This window comes from Lagenorhynchus albirostris, chromosome 10 (genome assembly GCF_949774975.1).
Source record: "Lagenorhynchus albirostris chromosome 10, mLagAlb1.1, whole genome shotgun sequence".
Lineage (NCBI taxonomy): Eukaryota > Metazoa > Chordata > Mammalia > Artiodactyla > Delphinidae > Lagenorhynchus > Lagenorhynchus albirostris.
In genome coordinates, this window is record NC_083104.1 from 57918112 (window position 1) to 57941504 (window position 23393).

Genomic DNA, 23393 nt, shown 5'->3' on the forward strand with positions numbered 1-23393 from the left:
CAAGCACTGAAATTGAAACTGTGATTTAAAATCTTCCAACAAACAAAAACCCAGGGCCAGATGGCTTCACAGGCGAATTCTATCAAACATTTAGAGAAGAGCTAACACCTATCCTTCTCAAACTCTTCCAAAATACAGCAGAGGGTGTATTATTGCATAGGCATAACTACATCCCATTTTAGATATTGAAGCAGTGTGGTTCAATTTGTGCATGGTCATGCTGGTAGTTAGTGCTGGAGCTGGGAACACAAACCCATGTAGTCAGCCTTCAGAAACTGTGCTCTAACCACTGATGATGACAGAATTTATTTTCCAAAGATGTTTGCAATAATATTCCATATCCAACTTGTTTTTCTTACAAAGCACTATTGGCATACTCCCCCTTAGCCTATGCTACTTTTTCTTAAATCTGAGCAAGTTTGGGACTAAGTTAGAAATGACACTATAATATTCAAGGCCATGTAATAAAGCTTTTCTGATTCTCTGTTGAGCTGTACACTTTTGGAGCCCTGAGCTGCCATGTAAACAGTGTGACAATGCTGGCATCAACACGGTGTGAAGAAGCCCAATTTCATCAAGATGAGAGACATGGAGAGGCCCTGAGTCTTCATGAAGATGGAGAGATGGCCAGGAAGCCTCCAGTGGCTTCAGTATCTGTACTACTGCGGCCCCAGCCTCCATCTGAATTCAAACATATGTGAGGCCTGAGGCAGAACTGCCTGGCCCAACCATTCCCAAATTTCTAACCCCAAAAGCCTGAGACAATGAAACAATTGTTGTTTGAAACATAACATTTAGGGTGACTTGTTACATATCAATAATGACTGAAACACCCTTTCTATAGAAGATAAGTGGACTCAGTTAAAAATGAAGTACCTGTAATTACTATATATACTACTTAAAAATGTGTTTTAATTGTAAGTTTACATCTTGGTATATGTACTGGTTTCTCAAATAGAAATAGTCTTACTATGATATCAATTTTAAATTAATAGTATTTAAAATTTTTTATTTTATATTGGAGTATATTTGATTAACAATGTTGTGTTAGTTTCAGCTGTACAGCAAAGTAATTCAGTTATACACATACATGTATTTATTCTTCTTCAAATTATTTTCCCATTTAGTTTGTTACAGAATATTGAGCAGAGTTCCCTGTGCTATACGGTAGGTCCTTATTGGTATAAGTAGTGTGTAAAACTTGTGTGGAGACACAAAATAACCTGAGTAGCCAAAAGCAATCTTGAGAAAGAAAAGTGGAGTTGGAGGAATCAGCGTCCCTAACTTCAGACTATACTACAAAACTATAGCCATCAAAACAGTATGGTATGGGCACAAAAACATAAATATAAATCAATGGAACAGGATAGAAAGCCCAGAAATAAACGCATGCACCTATGGTCAGTTAATCTATGACAAAGGAGACAAGACTATACAATGGAGAAAAGACAGTCTCTTCAATAAATGGTGCTGGGAAAACTGGACAGTTACATGTAAAAGAATAAAATTAGAACACTCCCTAACACCAGACACAAAAATAAACTCAAAATAGATTAAACACTTAAATGTAAGACCTGATACTATAAAACTCTTAGAGGAAAACATAGGAAGATCACACTTTGACATAAACTGCAGCAACACTTTTTTCAATCCGTCTCCTAGAGTAGAGGAAATAAAAACAAAAATAAACAAATAGGACCCAATTAAACTCAGAATGTTTTTGCATGGAAAAGGCAACCATAAACAAAATGAAAAGGCAACCCACAGAATGGGAGAAGATATTTGGAAATGATGTGACTGACAAGGGATTAATATCCAAAATTTACACACAGCTTATGCAGCTCAATATAAAAAAAAAAACCCAATCAAAAAATGAGCAGAAGGCCTAAATAGACATTTCTCCAAAGAAGACATACAGTTGGACAACAGGCACATGAAAAGATGCTCAACATTGCTAATTATTAGAAAAAAAAAAACTACAATGAGGTATCACCTCACACGGGTCAGAATTACCACTATCAAAAATTCTACAAACAATAAATGCTGGAGAGGGTGTGGAGAAAGAGGAAACCTCCTACACTGTTGGTGGGAATGTGAGTTGGTAAAGCCATGATGGAGTTTCCTTAAGAAACTAAAATAGAGGTACCATGTGACCTAGGAATCCCACTCCTGGGTATATATCTGGAGAAAAACATGGTTCAAAAGGATATGTGCACCCCAATGTTCATAGCAGCACTATTTACAATAACCAAGACATGGAAACAACCTAAATGTCCATCAATGGAGGAATGGATACAATAGATGTGGTACATATATACAGTGGAGTATTAATCAGCCATAAAAAAAGAATGAAATAATGCCAATTGCAGCAACATGGATGGACTTGGAGATTATCATACTAAGTGAAGTAAGTCAGACAGAGAAAGACAAATATGATATTGCCAAAAAAAAGATACAAATGAATTTATTTATAAAACAGAAACAGACTCACAGACCAAAGGGGAAAGGTGGGGGGGGAGGGATATGATATCATTTGAATCTCAAAAGTTGGTTTGATCCAATTTTCAGTTTTGTTTTGTCATCTATAGTAGCTAGATTCTAACAGTTCCACCAAATTTTAAAATAAATATAATTTACCTACTCTCTTTCCTATGTCAAATCATTTATTCAGGATGAAAGTACTCTACATACCTTAAAAATATCTCTTTTTTGTGAAACATATTCTATTTTATGAATAAGATACCACAGATCACTATAAATAATCCAGCCAGAAGACTCCTACTGGATAACAATATTAAATCAAGTGTCCTATTAAGGGGAGATTTGAAGAACAAATTAAATTCCCATTCAGTCACTCAAATAAAGAAACTGCTTGAATGCTCACCCAGTAGGCATCATCACATCACTCTGTGGGCATCTTATTTGAGAAGGACTATCCCACTGGCAAACCTATTTACTTCATATCTTTAAATATATATGTCAAGTAAATTGTGGGAACATGAGTAGTTTGATTCATCTTAAATATTTGAGGATAGAATTCTTTCCAGGGGACAATCACATTAAGTACCTAGTTTTGGTGTATGCCTGGTAGAAAGATACAGAGAGTGATATTAATACATTAATATGAACTTGGAGTATCCAAATGGGCCCTAAAATAAAATATACCACTGAGATTTTTACATGATGTTAGTTATAAACATGAAACAACATCCAGAATTCTAATTCCAGTTCCATTAAACAAGTTTTTATACTAGAAGTCAATGTAATTACAATGAAATGGAACTTCAGCATTATGTTTCTAAAGAAGTACTGACCAAAGGGCAAATGTGATTTCTCTCAGTGACATGATCTATTTTCTCCTAAATGTACTGTAAAATGGCACCAAAGGAGCCATTGTCAGATTCAGATCTTTGGAGTGTGTGTGCTCATTAAGTATAAAACACTGAACAAGTATAAATGAGAAATGCATTCTTTTCAAGATTATGTTGGATATGAATTACAGTCTAAATTTCTATATTTCAGTTAATGTAACTCTAACTAGGGAAAAATAGGATATTTTAGGGTTTGAAATGAGGTAAGAGATTACAGGAATGTGAAAAAATATCCAAACTGCCATTTTAAGCTCTTCTTCTAATTAAATCCTATGTTTTCTCTTTTGATGTTATCTATATAGATTCAAGAAACATTACAAATTCTTCTTTTCTAAAAGGAATGAAGGAAAGAAAAAGTAGAAAATTAAATAAAATTTAATTAAATTTGGCATAAAACCAACTTGTTAAATGCAACATCTATTTCTTCATTTCCAGGATTGAAATAAAAATAACCTTTTAATAATGATTTCCTGAATATGTTTCTTATCTAAGTTATAGCTAGTAGACTACACTGGGAAAAAAAGGTAAACTATGAAGCAACTGTGTCACATTTAGTCACTAGCCTCCATTTACTATATTTGCAGAAGTCAAAATGTACTAATAACCGACAAATGTTCTGGAGTCCCTTCATGTAGTTGGTGGCAGAGCAGGCATAAAAATCAATAGAACAAATTTTCACAGAGGTAATGTGACTTCTGTTGTTCTGCTTTTCATTAAAGACAGTGGAAATTGAAGAAAACCTATTACTGTATCCAGAATTTTTAATTGCTACCAATTAGTTTACTGCCCAAGTATATGCTTTGACACTTGCTTAGCTAGAAACTTGGACAACTTTTCGTGCAAAAGAATATTACTACACATAAGCCTGAAATACTTAGCTATTCTAATGTCTGAGCCAGTTATAGAACAACTACCTGCAAAATATCTTAAGAAAACATTGACCATCAAACTCCATTTTCTTCTGAGCTGATATCAAATGAGTAAAGAAACTTAAAGCCAATGTTATATTGATATCTGAACTAATACGGTTTTAAAAAATTATTAAGGTTTTCAAACCAATTTCAGGTTAAACTTTTGTACCCAGCAAATGTCAGCCTCAAAAAATTGTCTGACAAATGTGATGGAGCTTCATTGACACATTCTCATAAAAACCCTACTCTGATACCTGCATCTTTCCAAATAATTGTATCAATTTTTATGCTGTAACTAGGATTTTAGCTGTATAAATCATGTGGGAAATCCTGGTGTGTTGGTCATTGAATACTTTTAGTTTTATTATTATAAAGAAAGATTTATAATGTAAAGAAAATTTTGTAAAATATCATAGAGAAAAATCTATAACTTATGGATCTCAAAAAATCATGTTAAAATGAATACTAATGCTCATATACATGAGATTTTAGATTGATTATTAAAAAGATACTGTTTATTACAAATTTAAATAAAACATAAAGACATGGCAAAAATACTGAGTAAAGAAGAAAAACCTTCTACAACATTTAGAGTTTTTGAGAGTTAGATAAAATAAGCTACTTCACAGGTTGCTTTATGGAAGAGGGGCTGGAAGAAGTTACTGCTGCAGGCAGCTTGGCTTTAGGAAGACCAGACATGCAGAGCAACAAAAAACTTGAATAGCCTGACATGGATGTTTCCAGCTGAGGTTGAACAAGGTGATGCTCTGCCTTCTTATTTTACCTCTCATATGGTAAATAATTTTACCATCTAAATTTATATTCCTGAGAGACCTTCAAGATGGTGGAGGAGTAAGACGTGGAGATCATCTTCCTCCCCACTGATACATCAAAAATACATCTACATGTGGAACAAATCCTACAGAACACCTACTGAATGCTGGCAGAAGACCTCAGACTTCCCAAAAGGCAAGAAAATCCCCATGTACATGGGTAGAGCAGGGCAAAGGAAAAAAAAAAAACAGAGACAAAAGAATAGGGACGGGACCTGCATCTCTGGGAGGGAGATGTGAAGGAGGAAACGTTTTGACACACTAGGGAGCACCTTCACTGGTGCAGAGAGGGAGTGGGTGGGAGGGAAGATTTGGAGCCATGGAGGAGAGCGCTGCAATAGGGGTGCAGAGGGCAAAGTGGAGAGATTCCTGCACAGAGGATTGGTGCCGACCAGTGCTCACCAACCTGAGAAGCTTGTCTGCTCACCCACCGGGGTGGGTGGGGGCAAGGAGCTGAGGCTCAGGCTTCAGAGGTCAGACCACAGGGAGAGGTCTGGGGTTGGCTGCGTGAAGACAGCCCGAAGGGGACTAGTGCACCACAGCTAGCTGGTAGGGAGTCTGGGAAAATGTTTGGACTCGCTGGAGAGGCAAGAGAACATTGTTTCAGGGTGCTCGAAGAGAGGGGATTCCTGCTCCGTGTGCTCACAGAATACAGAACACCACCTAAGCAAGCTCCAGAGACAGGCATGAGCCATGGCTATCAGCTCAGACCCCAGAGATGGGCATAAGCTTCTAATGCTGCCGCTGCTGCCACCAAGACTCCTGTGTGCAAACGCAGGTCACTACCCACACCCCTTGCCTGGGAGCCTGTGCAGCACACCACTGCCAGGGTCCTGTGATCCAGGGACAGCTTCCCTGGGCGAATACACAGCCCATGTCAGGCTGTTGCAATGTCATGCTGGCCTCTGAAGTTGCAGGCTCGACCCACATTCCAATTCTGACTACCATACCTCTACCTCTCCCCAGTGTGAGTGAGCAAGAGAGCCCTAATAGGCTACTACTTTAACCACCTCCTCTTTGGGTGGGGAACAGATGCCTGAGGGTGGCCAACAAGCTGAGGTGGGGCCAAAACCAAAGCTGAACCCCAGGCGCTGTGCAAACAAAGAGAAAGGGAAATTTCTCCATGCAGCCTCAGGAGCAGCAGATTAAATCCCCACAGTCAACTTGATAAACCCTGCAGCTGTGGAGTACCTGAATAGACAACAAATGCTCCCAAAATTGAAATGGTGGACTTCGGGAGCAACTGTAGAATTGGGGTTTGCTTTCTGCATCTAATTTGTTTCTGGTCTTATGTTTATCTTAGTTTAGTATTTAGAGTTTATTATCCAATGATAATATTTGTTTATTGATTTGGTTGCTCTCTTCCTTTTTTCAATGTATAGATATATATATATTTTCCTTTTTGTGAGTGTGTATGTGTATGTTTCTTTGTGTGATTTTGCCTGTTTAGGTTTGCTTTTACCATTTGTCATAGGGTTCTGTTTGTTCGTGTTTTTGTTGTTGTTGTTGTTGTTGTTTATGAGTGCATGTATGTTTCATTGTGTGATTTTGTCTGTTTAGCTTTGCTTTTGACATTTGGTTTGGGGTTCTATCTGTCTTTTTTTCCCTTCTTTTTCTTCCAAGCTGTGTGGCTGGCAGGGTCTTGGTGCTCCAGCTGGGTGTCGGGCCTGAGGCTCTGAGGTGGCAGAGCCGAGTCCAGGACGTTGGACAATCAGAGACCTCCCAGCCCCAAAGAATATCAATCAGCAAGAGCTCTCCAGACATCTCTGTCTCAACACTAAGATCCAGCTCCACCCAATGGCCAGGAAGGTCCAGTGCTGGATGCCCCACGTCAAACAACTAGCAGGACAGGAACACAACCCACCCATTAGCAGAGAGGCTGCCTAAAGCCATAGTAAGTCCACAGACACCCCCAAACACAGCACTGGAGCCGGCCCTTCCCACCAGAAGGACAAGATTCAGCCCCACCCACCAGACAACAGGCACCAGCCCCCTCCAATAGGAAGCCTACAAAAGCAACTGAACCAACCTAACCAACTGGGTGGAGACACCAAATATAATGGGAACTACAAACCTGCAGCCTGTGAAAAGGAAACCCCAAACACAGTAAGTTAAACAAAATGAGAAGACAGAGAAATAAGCAGCAGTTGAAGGAGCAAGGTAAAAACCCACCAGACCAAACAAATGAAGAGGAAATTGGCACTCTACCTGAAAAAAATTCAGAGTAATGATAGTAAAGATGATCCCAAATCTCAGAAATAGAATGGAGAAAGTATAAGAAACATTTAGCAAGGACCTAGGAGAACTAAAGAGCAAACAATGATGAACAAGACAATAAATGAAATTTAAAAATACTCTAGAAGGAATCAATAGCAGAATAACTGAGGCAGAAGAATGGATAAGTGACCTGGAAGATAAAATAGTGGAAATAACTGCTGCAGAGCCGAATAAAGAAAAAAGAATGAAAAGAATTGAGGACAGTCCCAGAGACATCTGGGACAGCATTAAATGCACCAACATTCAAATTATAGGGGTCCCAGAAGAAGAAGAGAAAAAGAAAGGGACTGAGAAAATATTTGAAGAGATTATAGTCAAAAACTTCCCTAACATGGGAAAGGAAATAGTCAATCAAGTCCAGGAAGCACAGAGTCCCATACAGGATAAATCCAGGGAGAAACATGCCAAAACACATATTAATCAAACTATCAAAAATTAAATACAAAGAAAAAATATTAAAAGCAGCAAGTGAAAAGCAAAAAATAACATACAAAGGAATGCTCAGAAGGTTAAGAGCTGAACTTTCTGCAGAAACAATGCAAGCCAGAAGGGAGTGACAGGACATACTTAAAGTGATGAAAGGGAAAACCTACAACCAAGATTACTCTTCCTAGCAAGGATTTCACTCATATTTGACAGAGAAATTAAAAGCTTTATAGGCAGGCAAAAGTTAAGTGAATTCAGCATCACCAAACCAGCTTTACAACAAATGCTAAAGGAACTTCTCTAGGTGAGAAACACAAGAGAAGAAAAAGATCCACAAAAACAAACCAAAAATAAATAAGAAAATAGTAATTGGAACATACATATCAACAATTAGCTTAAATGTATGTGGATTAAATGCTTCAACCAAAAGACACAGACTGGTTGAATTGATACAAACATAAGGCCCGTTTATATGCTGTCTACAAGAGACCCACTTCAGACCTAGGGACGTATACAGACTGAAAGTGAGGGGATGGAAAAAGGCATTCCATGCATGCAAATCAAAAGAAAGCTTTACTAGCAATACTCATATCAGATAAAATAGAGTTTAAAATAAAGACTATTACAAGAGATAAAGAAGTACACTAAAAAATGATCAAGGGATCAATCAAAGAAGAAGATTTAACAATTGTAAATATTTATGTATCCAACATAGGAGCACCTCAATACATAGGCAAATGCTAACAGCCATAAAAGGGAAAATTGACAGTAACAAAATAATAGTAGGGGACATTAACACCCCACTTTCACCAATAGACAGATACAAAATGAAAAAAAATAAAGAAACACAAGCTTTAAATGATACAGTAGACCAGATAGACTTAATTGATATTTATAGGACATTCCACCCAAAAACAAGAGAATAACTTTCTTCTCAAGTGTTCATGGAACATTCTCCAGGATAGAACATATCTTGGGTCACAAATCAAGCCTCAGTAAATTTAAGGAAATTGAAGTCATATCAAGTATCTTTTTCGACCACAATGCTATGAGACTAGATATCAGTTACAGGAAAAAAACTGTAAAAAATACAAACAAATGGAAGCTAAACAATATGCTACTAGATAACCAAGAGATCACTGAAGATATCAAAGAGGAAATCAAAAAATACCTAGAAACAAATGACAATGAAAACATGACCACCCAAAACCTATGGGATGCAGTAAAAGCAGTTCTAAGAGGGAAGATTATAGCAATACAATCCTACCTCAAGAAACAAGAAAAATCTCAAATAAACAACCTAACATTATGCCTAAAGCAACTAGAGAAAGAAGAATCAAATTCCCAAAGTTATCAGAAGGAAAGAAATCACAAAGATGAAATGAGAAAGACATGAAAAAGAAATGAAGAAAATAATACCAATGATCAATAAAACTAAAAGCTGGTTCCTTGAAAAGGTAAACAAAATTGATAAACTATTAACCAGACTCATCAGGAAAAAAGGATGAAGATTCAAATCAACAGAATTAGAAATGAAAAAGGAGAAGTAAAAACTGGCACTGCAGAAGTACAAAGGATCATGAGAGACTACTACAAGCAACTATATGCCAAAATATGGGCAACCAGGAAGAAATGGACAAATTCTTAGAAAAATACAATCTCCAATACTGAATTAGAAAGAAATAGAAAATTTGAACAGACCAATCACAAGCACTGAAATTGAAACTGTGATTTAAAATCTTCCAACAAAAAAAGCCCAGGGCCAGATATCTTCACAGGTGAATTCTATCAAACAGTTAGGGAAGAGCTAACACCTATCCTTCTCAAACTCTTCCAAAATATAGCAGAGGGAGGAACACTCCCAAACTCATTCTACGAGGCCACCATCACCCTGACACCAAAACCAGACAAAGATGTCACAAAATGTAAATTACAGGTCAACATCACTGATGAACATAGATGCAAAAATCCTCAGCAAAATACTAGCAAACAAAATCCAACAGCACATTAAAAGGATCATACACCATGATCAAGTCGGGTTAACCCCAGGAATGCAAGATTTCTTCAATATACACAAATCAATCAATGTGTACACCATATTAACACACTGAAGAATAAAAACCATATGATCATCTCAATAGATGCAGAAAAAGCTTTTGAGAAAATTCAACACCCATTTATTATATAAACTCTGCAGAAAGTGGGCATAGAGGGAACCTACCTCAACATAATAAAAGCCATACATGACAAAACCACAGACATTGTTCTCAATGGTGAAAAACTGAAATCATTTCCTCTGAGTTCAAGGAAAAGACAAGGTTGCCCAATCTCACCACTATTATTCAACATAGTTTTGGAAGTTTTAGCCACAGCAATCTGAGAAGAAAAAGAAATAAAAGGAATCCATATCAGAAAAGAAGAAGTAAAGATGTCACTGTTTGCTAATGACATGATATTATACATAGAGAATCCTAAAGACGCTACCAGAAAACTCCTAGAGCTAATGAGGGAATTTGGTAAAGTAGCAGGATACAAAATTAATGCACAGAAATCTCTGGCATTCCTATACACTAAAAATGAAAAATCTGAAAGAGAAATTAAGGAAACACTACTATTTACCATTGCAAAAAAAAGAATAAAATACCTAGGAATAAACTTACCTAAGGAGAGAAAAGACCTGTATGCAGTAAACTATAAGACACTGATGAAAGAAATTAAAGATGGTACAAACAGATGGAGAGATAAACCATGTTCTTGGATTGGAAGAATCAACATTGTGAAAATGACTATACTACCCAAGGCAATCTACAGATTCAATGCAATCCCTATCAAACTACCAATGGCATTTTCACAGAACTAGAACAAAATATTTCACAGTTTGTATGGAGACACAAAAGACCCTGAATAGCCAAAGCAATCTTGAGAAAGAAAAACGGAGCTGGAAAAATCAGGCTCCCAGACTTCAGATTTTATTACAAAGCTACAGTAATCAAGACAACAGGTTAGTTGCACAAAAACAGAAATGTAGATCAATGGAAAAGGATAGAAAGCCCAGAGATAAAGCCACGCACATACGGTCACCTTATTTTTGATAAAGGAGGCAAGAATATACAATGGAGAAAAGACAGCCTCTTCAATAAGTAGTGATGGGAACACTGGACAGCTACGTGTAAAAGAATGAAATTAGAGCACTCCTTCACACCATACACAAAAATAAAGTGAAAATGGCTTAAAGAACTAAATGCAAGGCCAGACACTGTAAACTCTTAGAGGAAAGCATAGGCAGAAGACTCTATGGCATAAATCACAGCAAGATCCTTTTTGACCCACCTCCTAGAGAAATGGAAATAAAAACAAATGGGACCTAATGAATCTTAAAAATTTTGCACAGGAAAGGAAACCATAAACAAGATGAAAGACAAGCCTCAGAATGGGAGAAAATATTTACAAATGAAGCAACTGACAAAGAATCTCCAAAATTTACAAGCAGCACATGCAGCTCAATGTGAAAAAGACAAACAACCCAATCCAAAAATGCGCTGAAGACATAAATAGACATTTCTCCAAAGAAGATATACAGATTGCCAACAAACACATGAAAGGATGCTCAACCTCAGTAATCATTAGAGAAATGCAGATCAAAACTACAATGAGGTATCACCTCACACTAGTCAGAATGGCCATCATCAAAAAATCTACAGACAATAAATGCTGGAGAGAGTGTGGAGAACAGGGAGCCCTCTTGCACTGTTGGTGGGAATGTAAATTGATACAGCCATTGTGAAAAACAGTATGGAGGTTCCTTTAATAACTAAAAATAGACCTACCATACAATCCAGCCATCCCACTATTGGGCATCCCTGAGAAAACCATAATTCAAAAAGAGTCAGTGTACCACAGTGTTCATTGTAGCTCAATTTACAATAGCCAGGACATGGAAGCAACCTAAGTGTCCATCCAACAGATGAATGGATAAAGAAGATGTGGCACATATATACAATGGAATATTACTCAGCCATAAAAAGGAATGAAATTGAGTTATTTGTAGTGAGGTGGATGGACCTAGAGACTATCATACAGAGTGAGGTAAGTCAGAAAGAGAAAAATAAATACTGTATGCTAACACCTATATATGGAATTAAAAAAATGTTCTGAAAAATCTAGGGGCAGGACTGGAATAAAAATGCAGATGTAGCCAATGGACTTGAGGACACAGGGAGGGTTAAGGGCAAGCTGGGATGAAGTGAGAGTGGCATGAACGTATATATACTACCAAATGTAAAATAGATAGCTAGTGGGAAGCAGCCATATAGCACAGGGAGATCAGCTCGGTGTTTTTTGTCCACCTAGAGGGGTGGGATAGGGAGGCTGGGAGGGAGACACAGAGGGAGGAGATATGGGGATATATGTAAATATATAGCTTATTCACTTTGTTATAAAGCAGAAACTAAGATTCCATTGTAAAGCAATTATACTCCAATAAAAATGAAAAAAAATTCTGACATCGTTTGCAATCAATAGGGTTTAAATCCCTGGTAAAACATTTTAAGGCTATCATCAAATATCATATGTTCATATAAATGTATTTGGGTGAATTTTGTTTATAATCAAATGTTAATGTAAAAGGAAATAAGAAAGAAGTGAAAATTACAAGAAAATAAAATATGAAAATAAATGAAGAATTTAGAACTGAAAAGATGTGATATTTTGAGAATGGCATAAAGGAAGAAATGAAAGATGATCCAAGATGAGTAGGCTGAAGTTACTTAAGTTAATGAGGCAGATACTACTCAGATGAAATACTCTTTCACTGTGGACAGTATTTTGCTTGTAATTATCCTTGCCATTATATTATGAAAGCCTATGAGCAGTAGGCATTCAACTGTAGTCAAGGAAAATTAGGTTCATTAAGCTTGTTGTTGCAAGGGTCACTACATAACTAGGAAAACCATTGAACTGGAAAGTATTAGAATTTGTAAACTAAGGAATTACTAAAGCCACATGTGTGTGAGAAGTTAGTTCTCAGTCATTTTTGTATCTGAATGAGCTGATTTAAAAGAATTTGATCTTTTATAGTTTGTCTTCCATGTCATTATTTGGTACAGTTTCATCTCTTTTGAAAATCATAGTTCAATCTTTCAAGGTGGTTTCTATTTGAATTCTTAGTCCCCTGCTCATCACCTAGCTACTAGCAGAACTGCTTTTACTTTATTAATGAAAGAAAGCACTAAATTTATTTAATTTTTTATGGAGATCTGGCTGAAAATTTACACAAGCAGACCTTCAAGTTCCATTCAAATGAGAATTTCTATGTTTCTTTGAAGACTGTGGCAAAATATGTCAAATGGATTCTTCAGGGTGAAACTGTTGTTTACTTATTCACCAAAAATCAGAACTTTGAACTGCTATTGCTTTCTGTAATAATATAACAATCCACCATGATTGAAATTAAAATAAATGACTACACTCCAGTCCATAGGCTAAAGTAAATGAGAACTATTAAAAGTTGTATGCATAATGCTAGTACAATTTAGCCTTACCTAAAATTTGGAATTATGAGTATTTGTTCAAGAGACTGTGGTGGAAAGTGAGCATAAATAACATGATGAAGCCTCCAAGTGCCATTAGTTGCCCGTAAGTAGCTAATTACTTTAATTTGTAACTTTAACAAAGGTTATGGATTCTTGATGATATATTTACAGTGGCCTCATGACTCTGAATCTCCAAGAGGTTGCCTGGCACTATCCCCATGGTCAATGGCCATGGACATGAGAGAAAGTATCTGGTCCCCAGGGTGACCAATTCCATGACCTTGGTATTACTAGAAGACTGGTGTGGACTTGATATCCATAAACAGTTCTGTCTCTGAAGTAATTATTGAGGGAAAGTTTTTTCTCTTGCTTTTAATGAGAAAACGTGAAATCAATCTACTCAACCATGTAAATGAGCTCTGCACTCGCACTTTAGGGGCCTTCTTCTTCCTTGGCCAGTTTACATAAATTCTAGGCTTTGTAAGACTTGCCCTGCATACCCACCCTGAAACCTTATCTGATGATAACCAGCACCTTGAAAATTCCTGCTAAATGTATTTTTAATATGTTCTAGTAGAATATTTGTTCATCAGAATCAATAAACCAAACACAGATTTTATTATAGGAAGGACTTTTCAACCATGCTCTTCAATTAAACAGAGCTTTCACAAATATTGAAACTTCCTCAGTGAACCAAAATCTCACCTTCCCCACTTAAATTCAAGATGATGAAATAATGTATCTTTCAGACTTGTTATCACTTGCCATAACAATAAATGAATTTCAGTTAAATAATTATACTTAAATCTTCTTATTTGGAAAACACTTCCACAAAACAGTTGTTGCAGGTTGAATTTTGTTCCCTCAAAAGATATGTTGAAAATCTCACCCCTGGAACCTGTAAATGTGACCTTATTTGGAAACAGGGTCTTTGCAGATGTCATCAATGTAAGATGAAGTCATTAGGGTATGAACTATTCCAATATGGTTATAAGAGAATCCACAGGGAGAATTCCATGTGTCCACAGAAGAAGAGAGAGAAGTGATGTGGTTGCAAGCCAAGGAAAGCCAAGGACCTACAGGCACTGCCAGAAGCTAGGAAGAGGTGAGGAAGGATTCTTGCCAGAGTCACAGATGGAACACAGCCCTGCTGACACCTTGATTTCAGACTTCTAGACTCTAGAACTATGAGAGAATAAATTTCTATTGTATAGGGCACCAGTTTGTGGTATAATCAAATTTGCCAAAGAAAGACTAGTTTGCTCTTGAAGAATAAACCTAGTAAAATGTGGAATGCCATGATCTTATTTAATGAAATATAATTAACTCATCATATTCATAAGCAAAACCATTTAGAAACCTCCCACATGAATTTTTAATACTAATATTTTTATGTGCAAATATTCTTCTTCAATCTATGGAAGTTGTCCTAATTTAATCACATATTTTCTACAACTGATATCATAGCTAGAAGTTAGTAGATTTCAATTTTCGTGCTACTACTTAAGACAATTTACCTGATATTTCTGTCATGGTCTCCATAAACAAGGATCATGGAGGTGGCTTCTGAGATGCTAAGTAGAGGCATAGGGGTATGAAAAAAGTATTTATCCCTGTGGATAATATGCACCTATTCTGAAAAAATTTACTAAACATGAGTTCTCTTGTTTCTCTACAAAAAATGTAAATGTTGCCCCCTTAATATTGACTCTACTGCAAAGTGATAAAGATATTTCTTGAGAATTACATTTAACAGTAATGAAAACCAGCATTACTGATGATGGTGGTCAAGTTTTTTAAAAAGGCACTTACTTTGGTGAACGATAAGATGAAAATCAGGGCTTTATGATTTTCTCATGTCTGCGTAGCAGTCCAGAACTATCTTCATGCACATTAGCCTTCTTTATCCCCTACTTGTCACTTCTGTTGTCAAATATTGCATTAAATGCATTGTGATAGCACAGAAGAGTGACAATTACAGAACTTCTAAGCACTATATTAAAAATTTCACAGTGTGTCAAATATCCACTGGTATATAGACCTTTATTTTTCTTTCTTTTTTTTTTTTGCTATAGAAAAAATCTACATAGGTCTTCTGGAAGAAAAAAAAATACATTGGGGGGAGGAGGAAGATGGTGGAAGAGTAAGATGTGGAGAGCACCTTCCTCCCCAGAGATACATCAGAAATACATCTACACATGGAACTGCTCCTATAGAACACCCACGGATCGCTGGCAGAAGACCTCAGACCTCCCAAAAGGCAAGAAACTCCCCATGTACCTGGGTAGGGCACAAGAAAAAAGAAAAAACAGAGACAAAAGAATAGGGACAGGACCTGCACCAGTGGGAGAGAGCTGTGAAGGAGGAAAGGTTTCCACACACTAGGAAGCCCCTTCACGGGCGGAGACTATGGGTGACGGAGGGGGGGAAGATTCAGAGCCACAGAGGAGAGTGTAGCAAAAGGGGTGCAGAGGGCAAAGCAGAGAGATTCGCGCACAGAGGATTGGTGCCGACCAGCACTCACCAGCCCGAAGCTTGTCTGCTCACTCGCTGGGGTGGGCGGGGCTGGCAGCTGAGGCTCCGGCTTCCGTTGGATCACAGGGAGAGGACTGGTGTGTAAACACAGCCTGAAGGTGTTAGTGGACCACTGCTAGCCGGAAGGGAGTCCGGAAAAAAGTGTGGACCTGCCGAAGAGGCAAGAGACTTTTTCTTCCCTCTTTGTTTCCTGGTGCGTGAGGAGAGGGGATTAAAAGCGCTGCTTAAAGGAGCTCCAGAGACGGGCACAAGCCGTGGCTAACAGCGCAGACCCCAGAGACGGGCATGAGATGCTAAGGCTGCTGCTGTAGCCACCAAGAAGCCTGTGTGTGAGTGCAGGTAACTATCCACACCTCCCCTCCCAGGAGCCTGTTCAGCCCGCCACTGCCAGGGTCCCGTGATCCAGGGACAACTTCCCCAGGAGAACACATGGCACACCTCAGGCTGGTGCAACGTCACACCAACCTCTGCCAATGCAGGCTCGCCCTGCCTCTGGACCCCTACCTCCCACTTGGCCTGAGTGAGCCAGAGCCCCCGAATCAGTGGCTACTTTAACCCCGTCCTGTCTGAGCGAAGAACAGATGCTCTCAGGCGACCTAAATGCAGAGGCGGGGCCAAATCCAAAGCTGAACCTCGGGAGCTGTGTGAACAAAGAAGAGAAAGGGAAAGTTCTTCCACCAGCCTCAGGAGCAGCGGATTAAAGCTCCAAAATCAACTTGATGTACCCTGCATCTGTGGAATACCTGAATAGACAACAAATCATCCTAAATTGAGGAGGCTTACTTTGAGAACAAGATATATTATTTTTCCCCTTTTCCTCTTTTTGTGAGTGTGTATGTGTATGCTTCTGTGTGAGATTTTGTCTGTATACCTTTGCTTTCACCATTTTTCCTAGGGTTCTGTTCATCCATTGTTTTTTTTTTACTTAAAAAAATTATTTTTATTAATCATTTTTTATTTTAATAACTTTATTTTATCCTCTTTCTTTCTTTATTTCTACTTTTTCTCCCTTTTATTCTGAGCCATGTAGATGAAAGGCTCTTGGTGCTGCAGCCAGGAGTCAGTGCTGTGCCTCAGAGGTGGGAGAGCCAACTTCACAAAACTGGTCCACAAGAGACCTCACAGCTGCACATCATATCAAATGGCAAAAAACTCCCAGAGATCTCCATCTCAACGGCAAGACACAGCTTCACTCAACGACCACCAAGTTACAGTGCTGGACACCCTATGCCAAACAACTAGCAAGACAGTAACACAACCCCACCCATTAGCAGAGAGGCTGCCTAAAATCATAATAAGTCCACAGACACCCCAAAACACACCACCAGATGTGGACCTGCCCACCAGAAAGACAAGATCCAACCTCATCCACCAGAACACAGGCACTAGTCCCCTCCACAAGGAAGCCACACTGAACCAAATTTAGCCACTGGGGACAGACATCAAAAACAATGGGAACTACAAACCTGCAGCCTGCAAAAAGGAGACCCCAAACACAGTATGATAAGCAAAATGAGAAGACAGAAAAACACACAGCAGATAAAGGAGCAAGGTAAAAGCCCACCAGACCTAACAAATGAATAGGAAATAGGCAGTTTACCTGAAAAAGAATTCAGAATAATGATAATAAAGATGATCCAAAATGTTGGAAATAGAATAGAGAAAATGCAACAAACATTCAACAAGGACCGAGAAGAACTAAAGAGGAAACAAGCAAAGATAAACAACACAATGAATGAAATTAAAAATACTCTAGATGGGATCAATAGCAGAATAACTGAGGCAGAAGAATGGATAAGTGACCTAGAAGATAAAATAGTGGAAATAACTACTGCAGACCAGAATAAAGAAAAAAGAATGAAAAGAACTGAGGACAGTCTCAGAGACCTCTGGGACAACATTAAACGCACCGACATTCGAATCATAGGAGTCCCAGAAGAAGAAGAGAAAAAGAAAGGGACTGAGAAAATATTTGAAGAGATTATAGTTGTAAACTTCCCCAATATGGGAAAGGAAATAGTTAATCAAGTCCAGGAAGCACAGAGAGACCCATACAGGATAAATCCAAGGAGAAACATGCCAAGACACATATTAATCATACTATCAAAAATTAAATACAAAGAAACATATTAAAAGCAGCAACAGAAAAACAACAAACAACACACAAGGGAATCCCCATAAGGTTAACAGCTGATCTTTCAGCAGAAACTCTGCAAGCCAGAAAGGAGTGGCAGGACATATTTAAAGTGATGAAGGAGAAAATCCTACAACCAAGATTACTCTACCCAGCAAGAATCTCATTCAGATTTGATGGAGAAATTAAAACCTTTACAGACAAGCAAAAGCTGAGAGAGTTCAGCAACAACAAACCAGCTTTACCACAAATGCTAAAGGAAATTTTCTACGCAAGATACACAAGAGAAAGAAAAGACCTACAATAACGAACCTAAAACAATTAAGAAAATGGGAATAAGAACATACATATCCATAATTACCTTAAATATAAATGGATTAAATGCTCTCACCAAAAGACACACAATCAGTGAATGGATACAAAAACAAGACCCGTATATATGCTGTCTACAAGAGACCCACTTCAAACCTAGGGAAACATACAGGCTGAAAGTGAGGGGATGGAAAAAGATATTCCATGCAACTGGAAATCAAAAGAAAGCGGGAGTAGCAGTTCTCATATCAGACAAAATAGTCTTTAAGATAAAGACTAAAGACTAAAGACTAAAGAATAAAATAAAGATAAAGAAGGACACTACATAATGATCAAGGGATCGATCTAAGAAGAAGATATAACAATTGTAAATATTTATGCACCCAACATAGGAGCACCTCAATACATAAGGCAAATACTAACAGCCATAAAAAGGGAAATCGACAGTAACACATTCATAGCAGGGGACTTTAACACCCCACTATCACCAGTGGACAGATCATCCAAAGTGAAAATAAGTAAGGAAACACAAACTTTAAATGATACATTAAACAAGATGGACTTAATTGATATTTATAGGACATTCCATCCAAAAACAACAAAATACAGATTTTTCTCCAGTGATCACGGAACATTCTCTAGGATAGATCATATCTTGGGTCACAAATTAAGCCTTGGTAAATTTAAGAAAATTGAAATTGTATCAAGTATCTTTTCTGACCACAATGCTATGAGACTAGATATCAATTACAGGAAAAGATCTGTAAAAAATACAAACACATGGAGGCTAAACAATACACTACTTAATAATGAAGTGATCACTGAAGAAATCAAAGAGGAAATCAAAAAATACCTAGGAATAAATGACAATGGAGACACAATGACCCAAAACCTATGGAATGCAGCAAAAGCACTTCTGAAAGGGAAGTTTATAGCAATACAATCCTACCTTAAGAAACAGGAAACATCTCGAATAAACAACTTAACCTTGCACCTAAAGCAATTAGAGAAAGAAGAACAAAATACCCCAAAGTTAGCAGAAGGAAAGAAATCATAAAGATCAAATCAGAAATAAATGAAAAAGAAATGAAGGAAACGATAGCAAAGATCAATAAAACTAAAAGGTGGTTCTTTGAGAAGATAAACAAAATAGATAAACCACTAGCCAGACTCATCAAGAAAAATAGGGAGGAGACTCAAATCAATAGAATTAGAAATGAAAAAGGAAAAGTAACAACTGACAGTACAGAAACAAAAAAGATCATGAGAGATTACTACAAGCAATTCTATGTCAATGAAATGGACAACCTGGAGGAAATGGACAAATTCTTAGAAATGCACAACCTGCCAAGACTGAATCAGGAAGAAATAGAAAATATGAACAGACAAATCACAAGCACTGAAATTGAGACTGTGATTAAAAATCTTCCAACAAACAAAAGCCCAGGACCAGATGGTTTCACAGGTGAATTCTATCAAACATTTAGAGAAGAGTTAACACCTATCCTTCTCAAACTCTTCCAAAATATAGCAGAGGGAGGAACACTCCCAAACTCATTCTATGAGGCCACCATCACCCTCATACCAAAACCAGACAAAGATGTCACAAAGAAAGAAAACGACAGGCCAATGTCACTGATGAACATAGATGCAAAAATCCTCAATAAAATACTAGCAAACAGAATCCAACAGCACATTAAAAGGATCATACACCATGATCAAGTGGGGTTTATTCTAGGTATGCAAGGATTCTTCAATATATGCAAATCAATCAATGTGATACACCATATTAACAACTTGAAGGAGAAAAACCATATGATCATCTCAATAGATGCAGAGAAAGCTTTCGACAAAATTCAACACCTATTTATGATAAAAACCCTGCAGAAAGTAGGCATAGAGGGATCTTTCCTCAACATAGTAAAGGCCATATATGACAAACCCACAGCCAACATTGTCCTCAATGGTGAAAAACTGAAACCATTTCCACTTAAATCAGGAAGAAGACAAGCTTGCCCCCACTCACCACTCTTATTCAACATAGTTTTGGAAGTTTTAGCCACAGCAATCAGAGAAGAATAGGAAATAAAAGGAATCCAAATTGGAAAAGAAGAAGTAAAGCTGTCACTGTTTGCAGATGACATGATAATATACATACAGGATCCTAAAGATGCTACCAGAAAACTACTAGAGCTAATCAATGAATTTGGTAAAGTAGCAGGATACAAAGTTCATGAACAGAAATCTCTGGCATTCTATACACTAATGATGAAAAATCTGAAAGTGAAATTTAGAAAACACTCCCATTCACCACTGCAACAAAAAGAATAAAATATCTAGGAATCATCCTACCTAAGGAGACAAAAGACCTGTATGCAGAAAATTATAAGACACTGATGAAAGAAATTAAAGATGATACAAATAACTGGAGAGATATACCATGTTCTTGGACTGGAAGAATGAACATTGTGAAAATTACTCTACTACCCAAAGCAATCTACAGATTCAATGCAATCCCTATCAAACTACCAATGGCATTCTTCACAGAACTAGAACAAAAAATTTCACAATTTGTATGGAAACATAAAAGACAGCGAATAGCCAAAACAATCTTGAGAACGAAAAACGGAGCTGGAGGAATCTGACTCCCTGACTCCAGACTATACTACAAAGCTACAGTAATCAAGACAGAATGGTACTGGCACAAAAACAGAAATATAGATCAATGGAACAGGATAGAAAGCCCAAAGATCCACGTATATATGATCACCTTATCTTTGATAAAGGAGGCAAAAATATACAGTGGAGAAAAGACAGCCTGTTGAATAAATGGTGCTGGGAAAACTTAACAGGTACATGTAAAAGTATGAGAAGACAACACTCCCTAACACCATACACAAAAATAAGCTGAAAATGGATTAAAGACCTAAATGTAAGGCCAGAAATTATCAAACTCTTAGAGGAAAACCTAGGCAGAACACTCTATGACATAAATCACAGTAAGATCCTTTTTGACCTACCTCCTAGAGAAATGGAAATAAAAACAAAAATAAACAAATGGGACCTAATGAAACTTCAAAGATTTTGCACAGCAAAGTAAACCATAAACGAGACCATAAGACAACCCTCAGAATGGAAGAAAATATTTGCAAATGAAGCAACTGACAAATGATTAATCTCTAAAATTTACAAGCAGCTCATACAGCTCAATAACAACAACAACAACAAAAATACAACACAATCCATAAATGGGCAGAAGAACTAAATAGACATTTCTCCAAATAAGGTATACAGATTGCCAACAAACACATGAAAGAATGCTCAACATCATTAATCATTAGAGAAATGCAAATCAAAACTACAATGAGGTATCATTTCACACCAGTCAGAATGGCCATCATCAAAAAATCTACAAACAATAAATGCTGGAGAGGGTGTGGAGAAAAGAGAACACTCTTGCACTCCTGGTGGGAATGTAAATTGATACAGCCACTATGGAGAACAGTATGGAGGTTCCTTAAAAAACTACAAATAGAACTACCATATGACCCAGCAATCCCACTGCTGGGCATATAACCTGAGAAAACCATAATTCAAAAAGAGTCATGTACCAAAATGTTCATTGCACCTCTATTTACAATAGCGAGGAGATAGAAGCAACCTAGGTGTCCATCATCGGATGAATGGATAAAGAAGATGTGGCACATATATACAATGGAATATTACTCAGCCATTAAAAGAAACGAAATTGAGTTATTTGTAGTGAGGTGGATGGACCTAGAGTCTGTCATACAGAGTGAAGTAAGTCAGAAAGAGAAAGACAAATACTGTATGCTAACACATATATATGGAATCTAAGAAAAAAAAATGTCATGAAGAACCTAGGGGTAAGATGGGAATAAAGACATAGACCTACTAGAGAATGGACTTGAGGATATGGGGAGGGGGAAGTGTAAGGTGTGACAAAGTGAGAGAGTGGCATGGACATATATACACTACCAAATGTAAAATAGATAGCCAGTGGGAAGCAGCCGCACAACTAGATCAGCTTGGTGCTTTTTGCCCACCTTGAGGGGTGGGATAGGGAGGTTGGGAGGGATGGAGATGCAAGAGGGAAGAGATATGGGAACATATGTATATGTATAACTGATTCAGTTTGTTACAAATCAGAAACTAACATACCATTGTAAAGCAATTATACTCCAATAAAGATGTTAAAAAAATACATCAGATTTGAAAAATAAAAAGCTATATTTTTAGATAATAATAAATACATATGGCTTGGGGGAAATTTCAGTTTAGAAAACCTCTCTTTATTTATACCAGGAACTGTGGCTTTGCATATATATTAGTAGCAAGTCAAAGCTGTGGTTTTGTGCGCAACACCCTGAATGCCCACCCTACGAACCTTTACATAGACTATAAGACACTGGTGCATAATAAGTATGGCCTCCAGTTTATATTTTTAACCCTCATTTGGAAAACCAATTACCTCTAGCTCTGTTGAACAAATTGAATAGCAAACAAATCAAGTGTTAAAACATTGGTGATGAACCAGACTTTCTGTAATTAGAGTGCTGATATGCCTAAGGCTGGAGCTCTATATTTCGATTGACACCTTCCACAGACTAAAGGTATTAATTTTTTTTTAAATACAGTGCTGCTATGCCCCATCTTGGAACCCAGAGACCTGAATTACAGGAAAAGAAAATTCCTAAAAATGCCACACGATTTACAACAGGAATTTCACTTACTATTTCATAATCATCTGGCCAAGATAATATCTACTGTGATAATTAAGGTGCAACTGTTCTCATATCAGTACCAATTCAGAAATGACATTTTGCTGCCTGGTTTAAAAGACATTCCCATTGTTAAGATCAGAATATTAGGCAGGGAAAGCATGTTGAAGTAAAAGAACGAGACAGCAGGCAACAGAAAGATAAGGGATGAAGAAAAGGATGAAAGAAAGAAGGATTTGGGGGACACTTAAGAAGATGTTAAAAATTGGCATAAGATGAGGAGAAGGATGACTAAACAGAGAAGTGGAAGTTCCAACAGTA

The 23393-nt window shown here is 37.4% G+C and overlaps 1 protein-coding gene across 1 annotated transcript in view; it reads right to left on the minus strand.

The window, feature by feature from the left end:
• KHDRBS2 (KH RNA binding domain containing, signal transduction associated 2) overlaps positions 1-23393 on the minus strand; it is a 685450-nt gene that overhangs the window by 174968 nt on the left and 487089 nt on the right. The gene's annotated exons all lie outside the window — the stretch shown is intronic.